Genomic DNA, 20,960 nt, shown 5'->3' with positions numbered 1-20,960 from the left:
ATCTGATTCGTAATACATAGAGGTTAGAGTAGTCGAACCCTGAAATAGGGGAGACTTTAACTAATAAACTGTACTAATTGGCCCAACCAAAAATTCTAGAAAAAAAATTAGTAAATATATATATGAGTCTAGATTTAAGGAAAATTTACAGATCTTGTTTTTGAGTTTTTTAACTCGAGATATGATTTTTCTTGTAACTGTGACGCGTGTAGCTAGAAAGCTGTGAATGTAGAAACAAATTATTTGAAGTTCTTAATTTGATAAATTATGTTCGGTAACCCCTCAAGCTTGACTCCGGTGACGGTTTCAGGCGTGGGGACGTTACACTCACCCACATCAATAACAGCCCTAGCAGTGGCTAAAAAAGGACGACCTAAGATTAAAGGCACTTCAACATCCTCATCCATGTCAAGCACAACAAAATCAACAGGGAAAATCAACAGGGAATATAAATTTATCTACTTTTACAAGTACGTCCTCTATAATTCCTCTAGGATATTTAACAGATCTATCAGCTAATTGAATACTCATCCTAATGGGTTTAGGTTCCCCAAGACCAAGTTGTTTAAACATTTTATATGGCATGAAATTAATGCTAGCGCCTAAATCAGCTAGTGCCTTATCAACATTCAAACTACCAATTAAGCAGGGAATAGTAAAACTTCCTGGATCTTTCAGTTTGGTTGGCAGTTTATTTTGGAGTATGGCTGAGCACTCCTCATTAAGTTCTACTGTAGAGAGGTCTTCAAACTTCATTTTGTTTGTTAAAAGCTCCTTTAAAAATTTGGCATATGTAGGCATCTATGATATAGCTTTAACAAAAGGTAAGTTAATATGCAGTTGTTTAAAAAGTTCAAGAAATTTACCGAATTATGCATCCATGCGGTCTTTCTTCAACTTTGCTGGATATGGGATTAGTGGTTTATATTCCTCTGGCATTGGATTGTCATTGTTTTCGGGTTTTACCTCCTCTCCTTTGTTTTTGTCAACTTCTTATGGTGGCTTCTTTTTAGATTCAGCTAACACTTTTCCACTCCTTAGTGTAACAGCTTTTACATGCTCTTTTGGATTAGATTCAGCATTAGTAGGTAGACTTCCTGGTGGTCTCTCTGAAATCATCTTAGCCAGCTGTCCAATTTGATTCTCGAGCCCTTGGATCGATGCTTGCTGATTTTTAAGTGCAGTTTCAGTGTTCTGAAAATGGGTTTCCGCTACTGAAATAAATTTTGACATCTCTTCAAGATTCAGCTTTTTCTCTTGCTGGTAAGGTTGTTGTTGGAAGCTTGGAGGGGGTGGTGGTCTCTGATTCCCTTGGTCTCCTCAGGAGAAATTTGAGTGGTTCCTCCATCCTGCATTGTAAGTATTACTATAAGGATTATTTTAAGGTCGAGGATTATTACCCATATAATTTAATTGCTCGTTTTCCATATTGTGGTAATAAAATCGGTATTCTAAACTGCTCGTCCTCTTCCAATTGCGTTGCATTGCATTACTTGGTGAACCTGTGAAGAAACAAGTAAACCATCAATTTTTCTATTCAAAAGTATGGTGACCAAATCGACGTGAAAAGCGCCGACTGCTTTCGTTGGCTTTGTCCTCATGACTTGCCACTTATAATTATTCAGTGACATCTCTTCTATAAATCCATAAGCCCCATCAGGTGTCTTATTATTATAGTCCCACCAGCAACTGCATCAATTATCTGTCTAGTTGAAGGATTCAGGCCATCGTGAAAAATTTGAACCTGTAGCCAGAGTGGTAAACCATGGTGAGGGCACCTTCTCAAAAGATCTTTGTATCTCTCCCATGCATCATAGAGTGTTTCTAGATCCATCTGCACAAAAGAAAAGAAACCATTCTTCAATTTAACCGTTTTAGCCAGCGGAAAATGTTTAAGTAAGAATGTTTCGGTCATTTGTTCCCAAGCAGTGATTGACCCTCGTGGTAACGAGTTCAACCACTGTTTAGCTTTGTTCCTCAATGAAAAGGGAAAGAACCGAAGGTGAATGGAATTTTCAGAAATGCCATTGATCTTAAAAGTGTTGTAAAACTCCAGAAAATTCACCAAATGAGTGTTTGGATCCTCGTCCTGCAAACCATCAAACTAAACAAAACTGTTGTATCATTTGAATCGTGTTAGGTTTCAGTTCAAAATTAATTGCAGCAATAGCAGGCCTAACTATACTCAATTCAGTTCCTGTTAAATTAGATTTAGCATAATCATACATAGTACATGGAGTAAGATTATGATTTACTGGATCAACAGCAATCGCAGGAGGTAGCGAATTTTCTTGATTTTCAGCCATCTCCTCGGTTATGGTGTGAATATCGTCTTCTTGCTCTTCTTTTGTGTATCTTAGGCTTCGCTTTATTTCTCTTTGGTTTCTGCGAGCTGTACGATCAATCTCACTATAAAAAAGTAATGGTCCCGACAACGGTGCTAAAATAAATGGCTAAAGAAATAAAAATTAAGTGTTCCTAATATCTTAGTTCCCCGGCAACGGTGCTAAAAACTTGATTGTTATGTCTCGTGATAAGTTTTAAATTTATAATTAACCATTCTTGAAAACTAACTATTATCACGACAAAGGCAAGCGCACCTTATCGAACAATAGTATAGCTTATGGCAAGGCCGAGATGTCGAACCCAAAGGAACTAAAAGTACTAGTATTAACTTTCTTTTTATTATCTAGCCTAAAAATAAAAGGTTTATTTTATCTAAACTAATTACTAAACTAAGAATGCACAGAAAGTAAATTGGGGAAATAACTTTTGGGAAAACTGAATGATTTGGACAATACCCAAGGGAAAAATCCACCTAGACTTCACTTGTTATTGACTCTGAATTAGACGATTTATTCATTTGACTTGATCCGTAGAAATCCCTAATTTATATTATTATCTCTCTTGAGACTAACAATGTCTAACCCTAGGTTGATTAATTGAAATCTATTTTTAATTAAAACCCCTAGTGTTGCATTAACTCAATCTATAGATTTCTTTATTAGGTTTCACCCTAATCCAGCAAAATTATGTCACCTTGAATAAGCACATCAATACTTGAATCAATATCCTGGAATACTAAAACAAGAATTAAGAACTCATAATTAAGAACAAGTCAAATATTTATCATATAATTCAGAAAATAATAACAAGATCCATCTTAGGTTTTATTTCCCTTAGGTATTTAGGGGATTTAGTTCATAAGTGTAAAAGAAAACATCTCAGAAGAATAATGATAACAAAACATAAAGAAAACCCAAAAACTCCTGAAGGAAATTGAAGGGAGATCTTCAGTCTTGAAGGATAATCAAGCTTCTGAGATGGACCAATCGACTTTCTTCGAGTAATTCCTTACTTCCTACTCCATGTCTCCCTTCTAGGTAGCTCCTGAGGTGTTTATAGAGGCTTTAGAATGCTTCGAAGCCCTCAAGAGTGGCCTTTTTCGAATAGGACTAAACTTAGGCTTGAAAGGGACACGCTCGTGTGCAAGTGCTTCAACCTGTGTTCGAGTCTGTTGAATAGACACAGCCATATGGTCTACCCGTGTAAGGAAGTCTAGGCCGTGTTAGAGTCTGCTAACACTACACGGGCGTGTGGTATACCCGTGTAGGGAAGTCCAGGCCGTGTTGATTTCCCACGTTGGCCTATTTTCTCCATTTTCGGCCTATTTCTCACTCTTTTTACTCGCCTACGTTCACCTAAGTATGAAACATGAAATTAACGGATTAGGAGCATTGAATTCACCAAATCTAAGGAGAAATCATCCATAAATGTGCTAAGCGTGGGATAAAAATATGTATAAATTACGGTTTATCAACAAAAATCATAATATTAAAGACTCTTCCTATTACATGCTACTTTAACCCAACTTCAAACAAGTACAAAATGACTACCAAAGTATAGATGATAGTGTGTCAGCTTCCAAGCCAATCCAATCCATACAATGATTCCAAAGGTCCTACAAAATCAAATTAAACGAATAAGCACGAAGAAGCTTAGTATGTTCAATAAGTTAACTCATTTACTATCAATTTCCAAGTTTCTAAGGGACATTAACATTTATTACACTAGCAATAAGTCTGAATAACATCGACACTAAGCCTGGTAGTCACTAAGCCTAAATATAATCGGCACTAAGCCTGCTATGCATTAAGCCTGAATAACAGCGGCACTAAGTCTGCTAGGCACTAAGCCTGAATAACACTGGCACTAAGCCTGAATAACATCGGCACTAAGATTACTAGGCATTAAGCTTGAACAACCTCGACATTAATCTTGCTAAGCACTAAGCCTAAATGACAATGGCACTAAGCCTGCTAGGCATTAAGCCTACTAGGCACTAAACCTACTAGGCATTAAGCTTGAATAATAGTGCTGTTCAACATTTAAACATCAATACATAACAAAATTTAAAGATTAAATCACTAACAAGGAAATGAATTTAACCATACATAAACATAAAACAAACTTACAAGATGATGCGAGCATGGACATGGATTCAACCAAAATAGCTCGTGAAACATCGCAAGATCCAATTGAGATGCCAATAGGACCAATTACTCATGCACGAGCTAAGAAGTTCAAGGAAGCTATCACGGGTATCATTGATCAAGTTTGGGCAGAACCTGTCATGAGACTAATTGATCACCTTGGGCATGCACTCCATGCATTCCATGTAATGTGATTCAAATAAAGCCTTAAATCAATACGTTTAATTCGGTTGTTGGAAATAAGAATTGCTATCCATTTTATTTATTTTAGTTTGTGTCTTTAATTATGTCTTAGTTTGAACATCATTAATATGTGTTTTAATTATGTGTCTTAATTTGATGTTACATTAATGTTTGTCTAAGTTTAAACAAATTAAAGTGTGATTAAATCTTATCTTAATGTGCATTTAAACATTGTCTTAATATTGGCCAGGTTTTTCACATTGGTTGCTACTAAGAAACTTCTTCTCAAGCTGATGCATGCATAATTGATGCTCACTGAACCGCATTTATGGAGCTCCATGCACTTGGACTTGCATGCATGTGGAAGGTGCTGCACACAACATTCCAAGTGCCTTTTCGTGGAAAGCCAAGGCATCAAATGTGTCCACACTTAACCAATCAGTTGGCTACTAAGTTTGCACCTATGAAGCCATTCAATTCTTGCTGTTCACACTTGAAGACTCTTCATGTGACACAAGCCACAATAATGAGCTACAAAACCATTCAAATTTCCAAGTAGCATCAATTCATGTTCACAGAATTTCAACCTTTTAACTCCATGCACATTCAACTAATCTTTAAGGTCCAACGAATTGGCTATTTAGGAATGCAAATGTCACAATGTGAACAAGGCTTCTAGTGTTACCTACATCTAGAAACTCTCAAGGGCTGTCTTGGATAAATTAATGGTCATTAAGCATATTCAATCTGATTGTGAACATGCCTATTCGACTGATTTCTTGTACAACTTATAAATACTAGGCTTGAAACACTTTGTAGGAACTTTTGATGAATTTTTATCTTATTGTGAGTGTTCTATCTCTTTGTTCATGTTTGACTCAAATTGACTTATCAAGCTTCCTTGTGGCATCAATCTAATTCTTTCTTTGAACTTATCGCTTTTTAGAAGTGTGGCGTTCACCCTTATATCGACTGGTTCCTATCTTGCTAGATAGAGGGTCATAGTTTTCTTTTGTTATCCTTATCATAATCATCCTAAGTGCTAATATAAGAATTGGGTTAGTATTTTCCTTTAATATTAGTTCATTCTTCAGCCTTTAAACCGAATTAAAACTTTTCCATTCCCAACAAACAAAACACCCTTTTTACATAGCCTGCCATTCCCATTGTCAACCTATACTTAGTCCATTGTTTTGATACTTCTTAATTTCGATCGGGAACTCTTGTGACTCATAATCAACAAACGAATATGAGCTCACATCACAGGACTAGTTTGCAGTAATCGCTAAAGTACAGGAACTACTCTGAAATCTTTTCTTTTCCACGATCATCAACACGCTCGTGATCTAAAACAATAGTTTTATTCAATTAACTAATGCTAAACTGCAATTTAATCCATAATTCATTTTTATGTAAATTATGAAACTGCCCCTACTATTTTTTTTTACCATTTAGTCCTTAAGCTCATAACTTGAAATTTAACTATTACAAAAAATCCAATTTAACCAATGTTACAAAGAACCTTGAAACAATCCATTATTACCAACATTTCACAATAAAACCTATGTATTTATTCCTGAATATTTCTCATTTCTCTTTTTCTATTCATTCCGTTCATTTCTATTCAAATATGCAATTTATTTTTGGTTTCAATGAGTTAGTGGAGGGACAAATTGGACACATGTAGTTGAGGCTCAAATGATTTATAATTAAGTTTTGGATTCTTTCCTATTAATTATAAAGTTATATAGTCACAAAATTAATATCGTGACTAAGTTCTCCCAAACGACATGTAACACCCCGAACCCGAGACCATCGCCGGTGTCGGACACGAGGGGTTAACAAGCCAAGTTCACATGTTTTGCCCACCAATTTGGCATTTCCAGTCAGGCTGGAAGATTGCGTCACCGTCGCCTTAAACATCATATCTCGAGTTTCAAAACTCGGAAACTGATTTCGTAAATTTTCCCTGAATTTAGACTCATATATCCATCCATGGATTTATTTCTAGAATTTTTGGTCGGGCCAATTGGTACAGTTTATTAGTTAAAGTCACCCATGTTACAGGGATCGACTGCTCTGACCTTCTCGCGGTATAACTTGAATATCTCTCTGTACAGGGCTTTAATGCTGGTGCCGTTTGTTTCTAATGAAACTAGACTCAAAATGGAATCTGTAAATATAAGGTATGTCTCCTAATTCTTTCTGGATAATTTATAGTTAATTTTTAAAGTTGCAACAGGGGACCCAGAAACCATTCTGGCCCTGTTTCACAATAGCTTCAATATCTCTTAACATGTAACTCCTATGATCATTTCGCTTCTTCCATATGAAAATAGACTCATCAAGGTTCATTTACATAGCTTATTCACTATTTAATACCATTCCTACAATTTTGGTGATTTTTCACATTCACGTCACTGCAGCTGGCAGCATCTGTTTTAAGGTAGGTCTTATCTATTTTGTAGTCTCCATCAACCAACTAGTCTTGCCATACATAGGTTCACATATGATCATTTTAACCATACCAATGGCTGATCATGTGACCAACACTCCCATTCCGATCCATAATCACATCATGACACCATATATATACATTCAAACCATAAATAGTAGAAGTTCATGCTTCCTTTTACGAGCCATTTTCGCATGGCCGTATACATATACATCGCCACATTTTAAACCAACAAGGGTAGTCCTATACATGCCATTTCAAAGTTCAACCAAAATTTATACCAAAATAGAGGCGTGGATAGTGTGGATGACTTCGACTTTATTGATCCCGAATCCGTTTGCTATCGAGCGAAATCTATAAAACAGAGCCAAAGCAGCGGGTAAGCATTTTATGCTTAGTAAGTCTCAAGGAATATAATCAGCTTTAATTAAAGCAATACATTCACATAACCAAATGCATCATTTCATTAATGCACATTCACATAATCGTATTTACTTCACCATCCCAACACTTATGTTCATACACAAATAACGGCTTCATTAAGGCCGATAACTCGCTCCATCATAGGAGCGGATATTCATCGCTCTTACTCCTAGCGCAAAGCACACACCGCACTTACCTTGTCATTGGGAAATTTCACAAGTGCATTAGCTGAAATTTTCCAGCAAGCTTATAATTTTCAAATCACATACCTTGAGTTTAACCAGACGTCGCTACTCGTTCAATCGCCTTGGGACATAGCCCGGTTATGGTAACCCGCACCAAGGCCTCACGGACTTAACCCGGATATCACGATTTGCACAAATACCTTGAGTCTTAGCCCGGATTTAACAACTTGCACGAATGCCTTGGTCTTGGCCCGGATATAGCTACTAGCACAATTGCCTTGGTCTTAATCCGGATGTAATTTTCAGCATAATTGTCTTGGGCTTAGCCGGATATCATTCAATTTCCATGCACACATACATCAATAATCATTGGACATACATATTTCATTTTCGTTACTAAGGCTCAAACACAATTATAATCATTAGCATATTCGCCTTGGGACTTAGCCCGGTGGAATTCAAATACTCATACACACATAATCAATAATCATACACATCCATATTTCATCTCACATAATTCAAGTAAGGTCACTTCTTGAGGACTTACCTCGGTTGTTGTCGAACGGCTTTTACGGCTATTCGATCACTTTTTCCTTCCCCTTGTCCAATTGCGGACCTCTTAGCTCTTGAGCTAATTCAAACAAATTCAATTTATTAAAACCTCATTGTGCTAGCTTATGGCGAATATGACAAGGAATTTAAATGGTCATATGGCCACTCTTTAGCTTGAATACACAATGGTCATGCACATTTTATACTACATCAAGCAATTCAATACAATTTATTTGAGCATCAAGGAAATGCTAAGGCCTTCAATAGGCTACCCAAGGCCGAATATTCATGTACATGTTGAGGCCAATTATGCACTTAATACCTCACAAAAATAGCATGCCTTTTTACTAGTTAATGCTTTGCATATTGTGGCTCAAAACTTATAATATAGCATCAAGCACTTATATGTGTGCTAGGCCGAATTGTGCTTGCAATTTCACAATTATTCTTCAACATCTTCTTTTTTAAACAAACTTATTCATCACTTCCTTCATAACCAAAACATCATGTGCAAACATATATATACATATATGAGCATGGCCGAATTTCAAGGTGTCCATAGCCATCCAAAACACAAATTTTAACTAACATGCAAGAAGCATGAACCATGCTCATGAATGCATCATGGCCGAATATGGCAATCATGCTCCTTTTCAACTTCAATCATGATAAAACAACAAGAAAACTCAAAATCTTACTCAAGAGTAGACAATCCATCATTGCATGCATCATCATCAAGCTTCACACTTAGCATGCAATGGCTTTATCACCATAACAACTTTGGCCAAACACCATTTCCATGGCATAACAAAGATTTGAGCCATGGCTAACATGCACATCAAGTTAGCAACCAAAACATGCATGAAACTCCCAACACAACCTCATACATACCTTAATCTTGATGCAAATTTAGCCAAATCTCCTTCTTGTTCTCTTCCAAACAAAGCATGAAGCAAAACTCCTATCTCCTCCTTAGTATTTCCGGCCAAAAGGAAAGAACAAGGATGAACAATTTTTTCTTGTTTTTCTTTCACTTGCACGGCAATGGGGGGAGGATGAGCTATTTTCTTGATTTTTTGTTTCTCCTCCAACATCATTAATTATTTTATCATTTAATTCATCATGCATTAACAAAACATGTTTCAACATGTTTTCTTTGCCCATAAACCATGTCATGGCGGCCACTAGCTTCTTTTGGGGAAATTTGACATGCAAATCCTTTATTTTTGCATGCATGAGCAACTAGTCATCACACATTTCCCCATCATACTTTCAAAGTTCACTACTAGGTCCTTTCTAGTGAAATTCACCTTTATAACACTAAATCAATCATCAAAAAATGTCATACATGGATACACACATATTATAGGCATCGAAATAAATTTTAAATTATTTTTATGCCTCGGTTTTGTGGTCCCGAGACCACCTTCCGAATAGGGTCAATTTTGGGCTGTCACACGACATACCATTATGAAAGTAACTACTCAATGCTCGTCCAATGACCTTGTCCTTGGAAATAAAGGATAGTTACCTTGCATGCGTGGAAACCTTTGTCCTTGGGCATACAACCTATGGAAGAGCCATTTGATGAGGTGTTGAAAGAGACTTTTGACCTCCCTACTGTAGAAAAGAGTGGTGAGGCCATGGGTAAAGAAAGTCTTCTTCTAATTGAGCCCAAGTTGGACCACTTAGAGACAATGGAGACAGTAGCTTGTGATTCCTTTGATAAAACAGAGTATCAGAAAGTGATTGCCATGTCAAACCAACAATCTTGAGCAACGAGCACAAGAATTCTTTGTTGTCCATTCAAGAAGATGAGGGTTCCAAGAGTGAAGACGATGATAACCACAATCTTTTGGATATGGAACCTATAAGAATTGATGAGGGATTTACCATTTCTGAATTTGCTACAAGTATTCCAGTTGTCGCCAAGAACAATATCCAGTTGCCTTCTGACTATGACGAAATCGATCGTGGAGAGGATGAAACTTTGATTGTTATAAAGGGAAGTGATTTCTCTATCGTCGACATATCAAAAGAGTTAGATTTAGATTAGCAATCTATTATTTTCATTAGTGATGACAAGTTCGCAAATTGTGTTGTTTTGCCTTTAACACCAACGTAGTTTTATGAGAATTAAGTAAGATTACAAAAATAAAGTGAGAGAAAGCAAGCTAGAAAGAAAATGAAAAATAAAAGTATGAGAAAGGAAACAAGAAAGAAAAGGAAAATGAGTAAGAGGGAAAAGAAAATAGAGTGAGAAAGAAATAGCAAAGAGAAAATGCAAATGAAAAAAAGAGTGAAAATGAGAGAAAAGAAAAATTAAATGAAAAAAATGAAAAATTAGAGTGAGTTTTAAAAAATAAAAGAGGTTGAGGAAGAAAAAGAGATTGAATGAGAAAGTGAAAAAGGAAAAGAAGAGAGAGAAAAGCAAGAACATGTTCAAGCAAAAGTAAAGGATGATTTAACTAATCGACATTCGAGTTCGCTTGGTGATTGCTCTCTATTATAGGTTTCTAAAGATCCATTGGTAGATTTAAAACTTCATTACTCATTCGATGAGAGACAATTCCATTTGTGCAAGAAAGGCAAGTGAGAATTTGAAAATTATCCACAAAGACCAGAAGGTAAGGTAGGTAAGGAACTTTTGGAAATTAAACCAAGAAGGCATTCTTTGAAAATTGTCGATGAGTTTGCTTTTGATTTAAAAAATTTTCACTATGGTGAGTTGTTTTGTTGGCCTAGTGTTATTGAAAATGGTTTTTCACATAAAAATCTTGAATTGATTAATATTGATGACTATGTGAAATTTTTGAATCATCGTTGGAAAACTTTATGGTTCACTAAGTTTATTCAAAGAAAGTTAGTGGGTAACTCTTACGTGGATACTCATCTACCCAACTTTTCCTTGTTTGATACTGGTGGTTGGTTTTTGGATACGAGGTATTTGTTTCATGATGGAATGGGGGATCAAAATCATGTTTTCAATCCGAGAGATTGTTTTACTATTTCAATGTTAGGAGAAGTTGAGCATCAAAATTTCATATTGAGTAATTATGTGGATAAATTTTTGTTGTTCAATGTTTATTCTTCGCTTCTAAAAAGGAGGTTTTTGATTCATGTTGAGTTGGTAAGGCAAAACCATGTCTTTGATCCCAAAGTAAATAATTGTGAAAAACTTTTAAAAAGGAATTCAGGAAAACCTATTGTGTTTATAATTTGTAATATTTCTGATTGTTTTGTCTTGTTGTAGGATATGAATTGGAGATAAATCATTTTGAAGAAAGAAGTATTGAACGAGTTTTTAACTTTTTTGTTCTTAAAGCATTGTCTGGTTTTAGGTTTTCAAAATTATTTTTCTCTAAGTAACCCTAAGAAAGTGTTTTTCAAGGGGTTGTGACTACCAAAACCTTTTTTTTTTGAGCAAATGACCTGATTTGAGGATAAATCTTTTCGAAGTGGGAGGGGATGATGTGAGCTTGGTCAAATCATGTATTGATTTGGATAGAATGACTTATGAATGGATCAAACATGGGTCGTTTTAAGTTAATTGTGCTCAACAACATGGAAAGCCCAAAGTTGAAATGAAAATCCATCATTCAAGTTTTTTTTATTTGTTGTTTACATTTTAGTTTTCTTATGTCTCAATATTTAGTTTGTTTGCAATTGTGTCCACAACATATTTTATTTTCATTTTGTTACCTAAGTGTCATGTGATGTATTTAGTGTAGATTTCTAGTACGTGTTTGATGCGATCTCGTATTCATTTGATGATTCGAGGCACAAGAGTTCCCGATCAAAAATTAAGAAGTATCGAATTGAGTTTTTGGTAAGGTTGAAAAATAGAAGAAGTTGGGTTAAACAAAAAAGGTGTTTGTGGGTAGGATATGTTTAGGCTTAAGGCAGAAGAAGGAACCAATATTATAAGACAATATTGACCTATTTCTTATAACAACACTTAAGATGGATAGGGAAAAGATAACTTGATCGTGACCCACTATCTATAAGGAGATAAGAACCAAGCGGTATGGGGTGAACGCCACACTTCGAAGAAGTGATAAGTTCAAAAGGAATCAGATTGACGCCACAAGATGTACTTGATAAGTCAATTTGAGTCAAGAAAGAACAAAGAGAGTTGAACACTCACAATAGTTATAAAACTCATCAAAAGTTCTTTCTACATGTTTCAAGCCTAGTATTTATAGGCTGTACAAAGACCAGCTGAATAGGCATGGTTTACAATCTAGTTTAATGTGCCAAATGTCCATTGAGTTGTCCAAAACTCCCCTTGAATATTTCTAGATGTGGAAGATGCCAACAGCCATGTTCACATGGTGACATTTGCAATCCCAATCAGCCACTTCATTGGTCTTTGAAAATGAGTTGAATGTGCGAGGAGCTTGATGCGAGCACGGCCCAAGACCATCTCAAAGCTGCCGTGAAACCTATGGAGCTACCAATGGGGCCGATTACCCGAGCTCGAGCTAAAAGGTTTAAAGAAGTTCTTACGGGTTTAATTGATCGAGTTTTGAGTGAAACCGTTGCGGGATTTATCGAACAATCATGGACAAGCAATTCATGTGTGCCTTGCAACCTGCTTCAAGCTCATTTTGCACAACTTTAGCTTTTTTTAATCTTGTGCATTTTATTTGCTGGAATAAAAAATTAAGTCAATTTTGGTTAATTTAGTACAATTAGTTTAAGTTATTAATTAAGTCATAATTTAGACAACTTTAATATGATTTTAATTATGTCATAACTTGAACATTTTAAATACAGGTTTTAAATATGTCTTAGTATGTTTTAAATATGTCTTAATTTAGACATATTTAAAACATGTTTTAATTCAGACCAATTAAATATGTCTAAGTTGTGTTTAATGTGTCTTGTTGGTGTTCATATTGGCTGAAGATTGTTCATGCATTTGAGGATTCAATGGACGACATTAAAGGGGGAGCATGCATTGGGACGTTCATGCATGACGGAGTTGTTGATTGTTCATGGCCTTGATGATTCATAGACATTTAGCAACATGGGAGATGAATTTCTAAACACTCTAGTTGTCCATTCAAGTATTCAAGACATATTAAAGAATTAATTTAAGTTGGTACAAATCCCATGCTATATACATTCAGCCAAGGGAAGTGTAGGAGAGTTAAAAGCTGCACATTCATGGAATTATGACTTTCCTTCAAGGTTAAGCATGCATGAATGCACCAAGTGAAATAACATGATTATTCAGCCAATTCATGCACCATCTTTAGGCATGCATCGAATTTTAATGCTATGTGTGTGAACATGTTAAATACAAGTGTGAACAGATTTAAGATTAGTATGAACACATTAGATGCTGAATGCCAATAGGCATTTTAGAGTTTACAAATAGTTGTGTAAGTGTCATTTGAGGGACTTTGATCTTTTATGAACTTTATCATATTTTGTGAGTGTTCAACTCTCTTTGTTCTCTTTTGACTTGTAACATCCCTTACTCATATCCGACACGGAGATAGGGTTTAAGGCGTTACCAGACTTAAACGTACACAATTTCGTAAAATCGGGCCATAAAATTTCATTTAAATTAAAAACATTCAATCACATGCATAATGTCCCTTACATGAGCTACTGAGGCTCTAAACAAACATTAAAGGCGGTTTGGGACTAAACTGAGAACTTTGGAAAGTTTGGGAAAACTTAGAAAAATTTTCATGAAATAGGGTCACACACCCGTGTGGACACAGGGACATGCCCGTGTCCTCAGGCTGTGTAACTCTCTATTTATGACGTCAACAAAACAAATTAAACCACACGGCCAGGCCACACGCCCATGTGCTAGGCCGTATCCTCCACACGGCTCTAACCATGTGGCTAGCATTTAGGCTATTTTCCAAGCCTTTTTGTTGCCTTAATCCTTCACATGCTTAAATAATTCATAAACATATGCTATAACACTGATTTAATGATTACACATCCTTTATTAAGACTCAAAAATAAAATTTGCATGGCTACATACATGTGAATCACATACTCGTATAATACCAAGTCTAAACACGTCCATTCATATTATTTTGGCTTTACCATTTTAATCACCCTTATACTCTTATACCATGTGCAATAGCATACCATTTAATCTCAAAAAAATTAGCAAGCACACATATCATGATATCATCTAATCATAGCAATCAAGCCAAATCACATAACCACTTCATAGGGCAATATCACATAACTTGGATAATTAGGCTTACCAGCCATGACTATCATAAGCCACATCTTATGGCTATAATCTCAAAAAAATTAGCAAACACACATATCATGATATCATCTAATCATAGCAATCAAGCCAAATCACATAACCACTTCATAGGGCAATATCACATAACTTGGATAATTAGGCTTACCAGCCATGACTATCATAAGCCACATCTTATGGCTATATACAAGGTACTAATATAAGCCAACATCTTGGCCAAATAATAAGAACACATATCAATAACAAAGTCCCTATACATGCCACCCATTTGAAGACGTTTAAGATTCATCAATACCCCGAAAGTGATAGTGTAACGGACCGATTTTGGGTCTAGTTAGAACAGTGGTTTCGAAACCACTATTTTGAACTCAGAGAAATTATTTTAATATTATTTTATTTGTGATGGCATGATTATAATAGTGCATGAAAAAATTTGGTGAATAAATTTTAGCGCTTGAAAGCTTAATTGCGAAAAAGGACGAAATCGCATAAAGGGTAAAAGTTCAATTTCACTTTATAGACATACTAAATAGCTAGAGAACCAAAATTAAGGGTTTTTAAGGAGAAAATAAGCTCTTATTTATGGCATGGCCGGCCATAGAGACAATGAGATTCAAAAAGTCAAAAATATAGTAGGGTTGGTATTTGATGACATGAGCTATTTGAATAAAATAAAGAAAAGTTATTATCTTTTTTCACTTCTTCTCTGCACCACTGAAATTTCAGTCATTTTAGGGTTTTTTGAGCTTCAAAATTTCAGCAACTTGCAACCCTATCAAGTAAGTGATTTTGATGGTCTTTCTTGATGATTTTTGTACTTTTAGAACCCTTGTAGCATAAGCTTTCAAATGAGGGGACTATTTTTCAAAATGGTTGAAAGTCTAGAGTTTTACCATGAAAGATTTCATGTTGTTTTTTGAAATTTTATGGAAAAAAATGAATCATGGTTGTGAAATAAACAACTTTTGTGTAAAGATTTCTCATGAAACCCTAAAAAGAGCCATTTTGCATAAGTTGTAGAATAGGTGATAAATGTATGATATAATGAGAATTTTGGGCTACTCCTAGCATAAAAAGTATTTGGCTAGGCATGGTTAATGAGGAAATGTGATAAAACTCGATTTTCGGGTCTAAGGGTAAAATGGACATTTTGTGAAAGTCTGGAGGCAAAACTCTTGAGTAGCTCAATGAGCGGGCATTACATGACAGAGCTATGGGGTCCGGGTACTGACTTGGTAAAAAGACCCGTAAGTAGCTAAATTATCCAAGTATTACAAAGTATGATGTAGCCTTGGCTACTTGTATAGCTCTTAGGAGTAAACTATCCTTATATCCATTGGTATTTTCGAGTGTTCAATAGGTAGGTTGGTGATACTTCCAATGAGGTATGTCAGTAGAGAGAATGAACTTGAGTATTTTAAGGGTCATTACAGGTATGTATACCAAACTCTTGAATAGGACCTTAGTATGTGATGAGATGTAGTAAGTATGTATAAAAGAAGTGAAGGGCAAGATAGTGAGCTTAAAATGATACATCATTTAAGTATGACAAGCCATTGTTTGATGAATGTGTTTTTGATCACACTTATTTGCATATATGTACTTACTATGTAGCACCCCAAACCCGGCCCAGAAGTTATGGCTGGATCCGGCATGCCACATCAAAAACGTTAAAAAAAAATTCCATTTTAAGTCTAGAAAATCGTACTTGATGTTCAAAAGATTAATTCATTAAGTATTAAAGTGAATGGAAGCTGTGCACCAGGTAGGAAACCGGAAAAGAGGTGGTGAGTCCATCGGACTGCTTAAGTACCAAGCTCCCTTCGGATCCAATCCTAGACATGCATACCGCCATTGCCACACCTTAACGTCATGGATATTTCTAGGAAACCGATTTTGATTAAGTCATTTGTAACATCCTGATTTTCGGGTTTTCGCGAATCTTGATATTTTAAGTAAATTTCTAAAATTTGGTATGTGATTATGGAATTCATAATGTGGGTATGTTAATGGGCTTATGGAAGGCCCATGAGTTGGCCAAAACCCTAGTAGAATTTTTAAAATTTTGGACTTAGGAGTTAGGGGTTACGCTAGGTGCCCTTATATTAAGTTGTGGGTAAAATGTATCACAAAAAGAGCTTTGGTAAAGTGGCAAGGGTGACGCCACTAAGCTCCTAAAAAGGTGGCGTATGGAGCATAAGGAAGTCCCGGGTTCGATTCCTGTGTTGGCAAATAAGAGGATTTATTTTTATGTGCGGGAAGGGTAAGTGTTGGAACCTAAGTGGATTCTGTAAGAGGAGAGTTGGATCAAGTCAAATGCATAAATTAAGGAGGGATAAGGGAGAGATTTTAGGATTTGAGAGAAGGATAGAGCTTAGCCGTTTGGAAGGGAGATTTGAGAGGGATTTTCGGCGAGAAGGATATCGAGCTAGTTAATTTCGGCATTAGGGTGCAGAGTGTGCCGATTTCTTCTTTGGTATGTAGCCTTCTTCTTTTCTTTCTCCTCTTGCCGATTGTTCTTAAGCTAATCCTCTCTTTTCTCTTCGTTATTTCTTCCACAAACTCTCTACTTCTTATTCTTCCTCTCTTTCGTTTATAGTAAAAGCCGAACCTATCATTCTTCTCGTTTCTAACCGAATATCAATAAGCCAAATCCCGAAGGAGTCAAAGGAAGTCGATTGCTCTATAAAGGTATACACTTGTTCTTTTTCTTTTTAGCCGATTTTTGTTATTTTAAAAGCCTTTCAACTCTTTTGTCAACACCCTTTTTGGTCCATAACCACTTTTTCTTCAGTGACCCAAAAAGCCAAAAAACACAGTACCCTTGGGTGACTTGGTGGCCGATTCGTAGGATCCTTGTGGTACGGGTTCTGCTAGTGTTTTAGAGCTGCGACTGCGTTGAATCGGAGTTAACACGAGATTGAAACCGTTTGGGTAAGTGAACCTTGGTAAGTGCTCGTAGCTTTAATCAATTCAATCTTAGGGAGTTTAAGAAAAGCCGAAACCTCTCTAATTTAGGGAGATGGCCGAATATGGGCATAGACTTTATGGGGTCTTCTTTTAATATTTTTGGTTTATTTATTGAAGGAGCAGCAAGGTGTAGTGTCGTTTTGGAGTAGCTTGGATCGCCGGAGTAGCTAGGCCTAGTCATCAATCGCGACAAAGGTAAGGTGCCTAAGGCCATTATGGATGGTGGCCGAATGTGTAAGTGTTAATATTGGAAAGTTCTTATTTTGGTTCAATTATTGCGAGCTGATCTATTTAACAATTGATTATAGGAGAAATCGTGTAGGAGATCTCGTCAAGGAATATCGCAAATCAAGTGTGTAACGAACCCTTTTTCATAGCTTAAAGCGATAAATGCCGAAAAGTCAAATGCCAAATTCCGGCATTTCGAGGACTTATGAGCAAGCGACGCTCACTAGTTAGTTAGAATCGATGAGACGATGATCGAGAATGATGGAAACGGTAAGAGTGTGATTTTTGGCGTTCTTAGTAAGTTGGGCCTCGAGGGTCGAAGTGGGGCCCATTGGGCTTTCGCCTATTTGGGTAAAATTGGTAGAATATGAAAACTAGTTAAATTAGCATCGAGACCGATAAAACCATTATGGAATATAGGCTAAATGGGCCTAGATGACGAAATTGGCTAAGTAGGGCCCATTAAGGGTTTTAGGCCCAATAACTCGTTCTCGCTAAAAATGGGCCGAATCATTGGTTGCACCCATGAATTGTTAAGTAATCATTAATAAACATGGAAACACTAATTTGTGGTAAAATTACAAGATTACCCTTATAATATGAAAATGACCGTTTTGCCCTAGGTAAAATGACCATTATACCCCTAGGGTTTATGTATGATTTTAATACATGGGATTTTGATAAATATGGTATGTATGATATGCACATGAAATGTATGATACGCACATGATATGTATGATATGCACATGAGGTAATCATAAATGCATTGGGTTGGGTTTTATATGGATGGAGGAAGTGAAAAAGGGCTTATGCCCCAGCTTATAAAAGGGCTTATGCCCTGATTATTGAAAGGGCTTTGGCCCTGATTATTAAAAGAGGCTAGGCCTCCATTATATGATAAAGCACTATCTTTGCCGAGTGGAGAGTTTGGCGGGGTGGGTCGAGTTAATCCCACATGGTGTGTTGGTTGGTACGGTGGAGAGTAGCGGATGGTGGGTTGAGTAGTCTCCCAAATGGGTTGCATTCTTTCATTGAAATTATATGTGACATTGAAATGGGCCTAAGGGCCATACCGATTTCTGATAAAAAGGCTTGCCCAAGATATGAAATATGAAACATGAAAAGGCTTGCCCAAGAATATGAAATATGAAAAGGCTTGACCAAGATTATGAAATATGAAACATGAAAAGGCTTCGCCCAAGATATGAAATATGAAATCTGAAAAGGGCTACTGACCCGATGCATGATTGAGATTGGATTTGGGCTTAGACCCAATAGGCCGTTATTGTTTTGGGCTCGAAGGGCTTGTTGCACATGAGTTTCCAAACTCACCCCCCTTCCTTAACCTTGCAGGTGAGCCTTGATGTGAGGACTTGGGCCGGAGAGGATTCGGAGTGGCCACGGTGATCATCTTTGGGCTTTTAAACAAGTATTGGTTTTCGTTTTAATTACTTTAATTATTATTTACTTTTGGGTTGTAATAAGGCCAATTTTAACTTTCCTTTCATTTTTTTCGGGATTATTTTAATTTTAATAACTTTAAAAAAATTGGTTAATAATTATTCAAATGGGCTAGACTTAGGGCGTGTTTTCAAAACGATATTTGTTTTAAAATATCTCAACATCACGATTAATCGATTTATCAAAGGCGTCCACTTAAACAAATTTAAACTCGATATAACAAAGTGTGGCTATGGTTGTGGGCATGTCTAGGATTGGTTCCAATCAAAGAGCTTGGTACTTAAGCAGCCTTCATGGCTCACCTCCTCTGTCTCGGATACCTACCTGGTGCCCAACTTCCATACACTTTGTTAACTCAATAAAATATATGGTTTTTAAAACATTAAAACGAAACGTGGGTTTTCAACTCCAATGTGGCACGTCAGATTCGGCCATAACGTCTGGGCCGGGTTTGGGGTGTTACATCATTTTTAGGAAAAGTGATTAATTTTGGAAAATAATTTCATTGCGGAAGCTTTGCTTGTTGTCGTGTTATTTTGAAATCAACTGTTGTTTTTGAAAACGCGCCCTAAAGCTATCCAATTTCAACAGTTAAAATAAGTATTACCTATCTTAGTAATACATATTAAAAACCATCAAAAATAAATAAGTGGCGATTACATTTAAAACCCAAAACTTCAAACGTAAATAAAAGGATGTCCAGTTCACGGAAGAAAATCAAACTTTCGAGCGGGTGGCCACTCCAATTCCCTCACGCTCCAAGCCCACTATGGTTGGGGATTTCTGCGTGGATGAAAATAAAAGGGTGAGTTTGTGGAAACTCGTGTGTAAATTAACCCAACCATAGCCTATATCAGCTCAAACCACGAAATAGAATAAGTTGGCCTTAGCCGAGCAATTCGAATAAAGCCCATAGGCCCATAGCGTAACGAGCAGAGATATTACATGTTTATGCGAGAACCCCAACCATATCCAACCTTATACACCCCATACCAACCTTACACCATGTGGGAGACAACTCGACCCACCCAACCGCTACACACCACGTAATTTGCAGCATGGCGCAGAGCGAATAATGTGACAGAGTCACGGATCTGAATAATCGTGGCGAGCCACGTATCAGATATATGTGGCAGAGCCACCAGATAAGATATTTGTGGCATAGCCACCAGAACGCTTCCTCCATAATATAACCCATGTCCCCATGCAACAGATATATAATCATGGCATACATCATACAGAATCAGATCGTCATGCTTTTCAGTTAAAATTAACCCTAAGGGTATAACGGTAATTTTGCACCTAGGGGTATAACAGTAATTTTCCATACATAGGGGTATTATAGTAATTTAGCTACTTTTAAGGTTTTCATGCATATCCTAACTATTTACGTACTATCAGAACACTTACCGCGCATACTTACCGAATTAGGCCAACGACATGAACCCGATCTTTGGCCCATTAAGCCCAAATGATCAAAATGTACGAAATCGCGCGTATTGCAGTTTATTACTTTAGATTACCAAATATACAAACCCAACTATCTTACAAGCATTCACACACTCGCAAATTCCCAAAATACCGACTTTTCGGCATTTCGACTTTTGCCAATCTAGTCTATGAGAGGGTGTCAGTTACACACCTGTTTACGACGATATGCTGACGAGATCCACACACGAACCGCCTACAATTGGATTACTAACACGTTAATCTAACTATTCAAATACAAACTACGTATTAACCCCTTACAATATTCGGCCAAC

The 20,960-nt window shown here is 36.5% G+C and overlaps 1 non-coding gene across 1 annotated transcript; it reads left to right on the top strand.

The window, feature by feature from the left end:
• The first annotated feature begins 1,760 nt into the window (after positions 1–1,760).
• On the top strand, positions 1,761–1,867 carry LOC128281974 (small nucleolar RNA R71). Its single transcript, XR_008272280.1, has one exon. It is a non-coding gene; the product is annotated as a small nucleolar RNA R71 (small nucleolar RNA).
• Positions 1,868–20,960: the final 19,093 nt, after the last annotated feature.

Source organism: Gossypium arboreum, chromosome 1 (genome assembly GCF_025698485.1).
Source record: "Gossypium arboreum isolate Shixiya-1 chromosome 1, ASM2569848v2, whole genome shotgun sequence".
NCBI classification, from domain to species: Eukaryota; Viridiplantae; Streptophyta; class Magnoliopsida; order Malvales; family Malvaceae; genus Gossypium; species Gossypium arboreum.
This window is presented reverse-complemented; position numbering and strand designations above follow the sequence as displayed.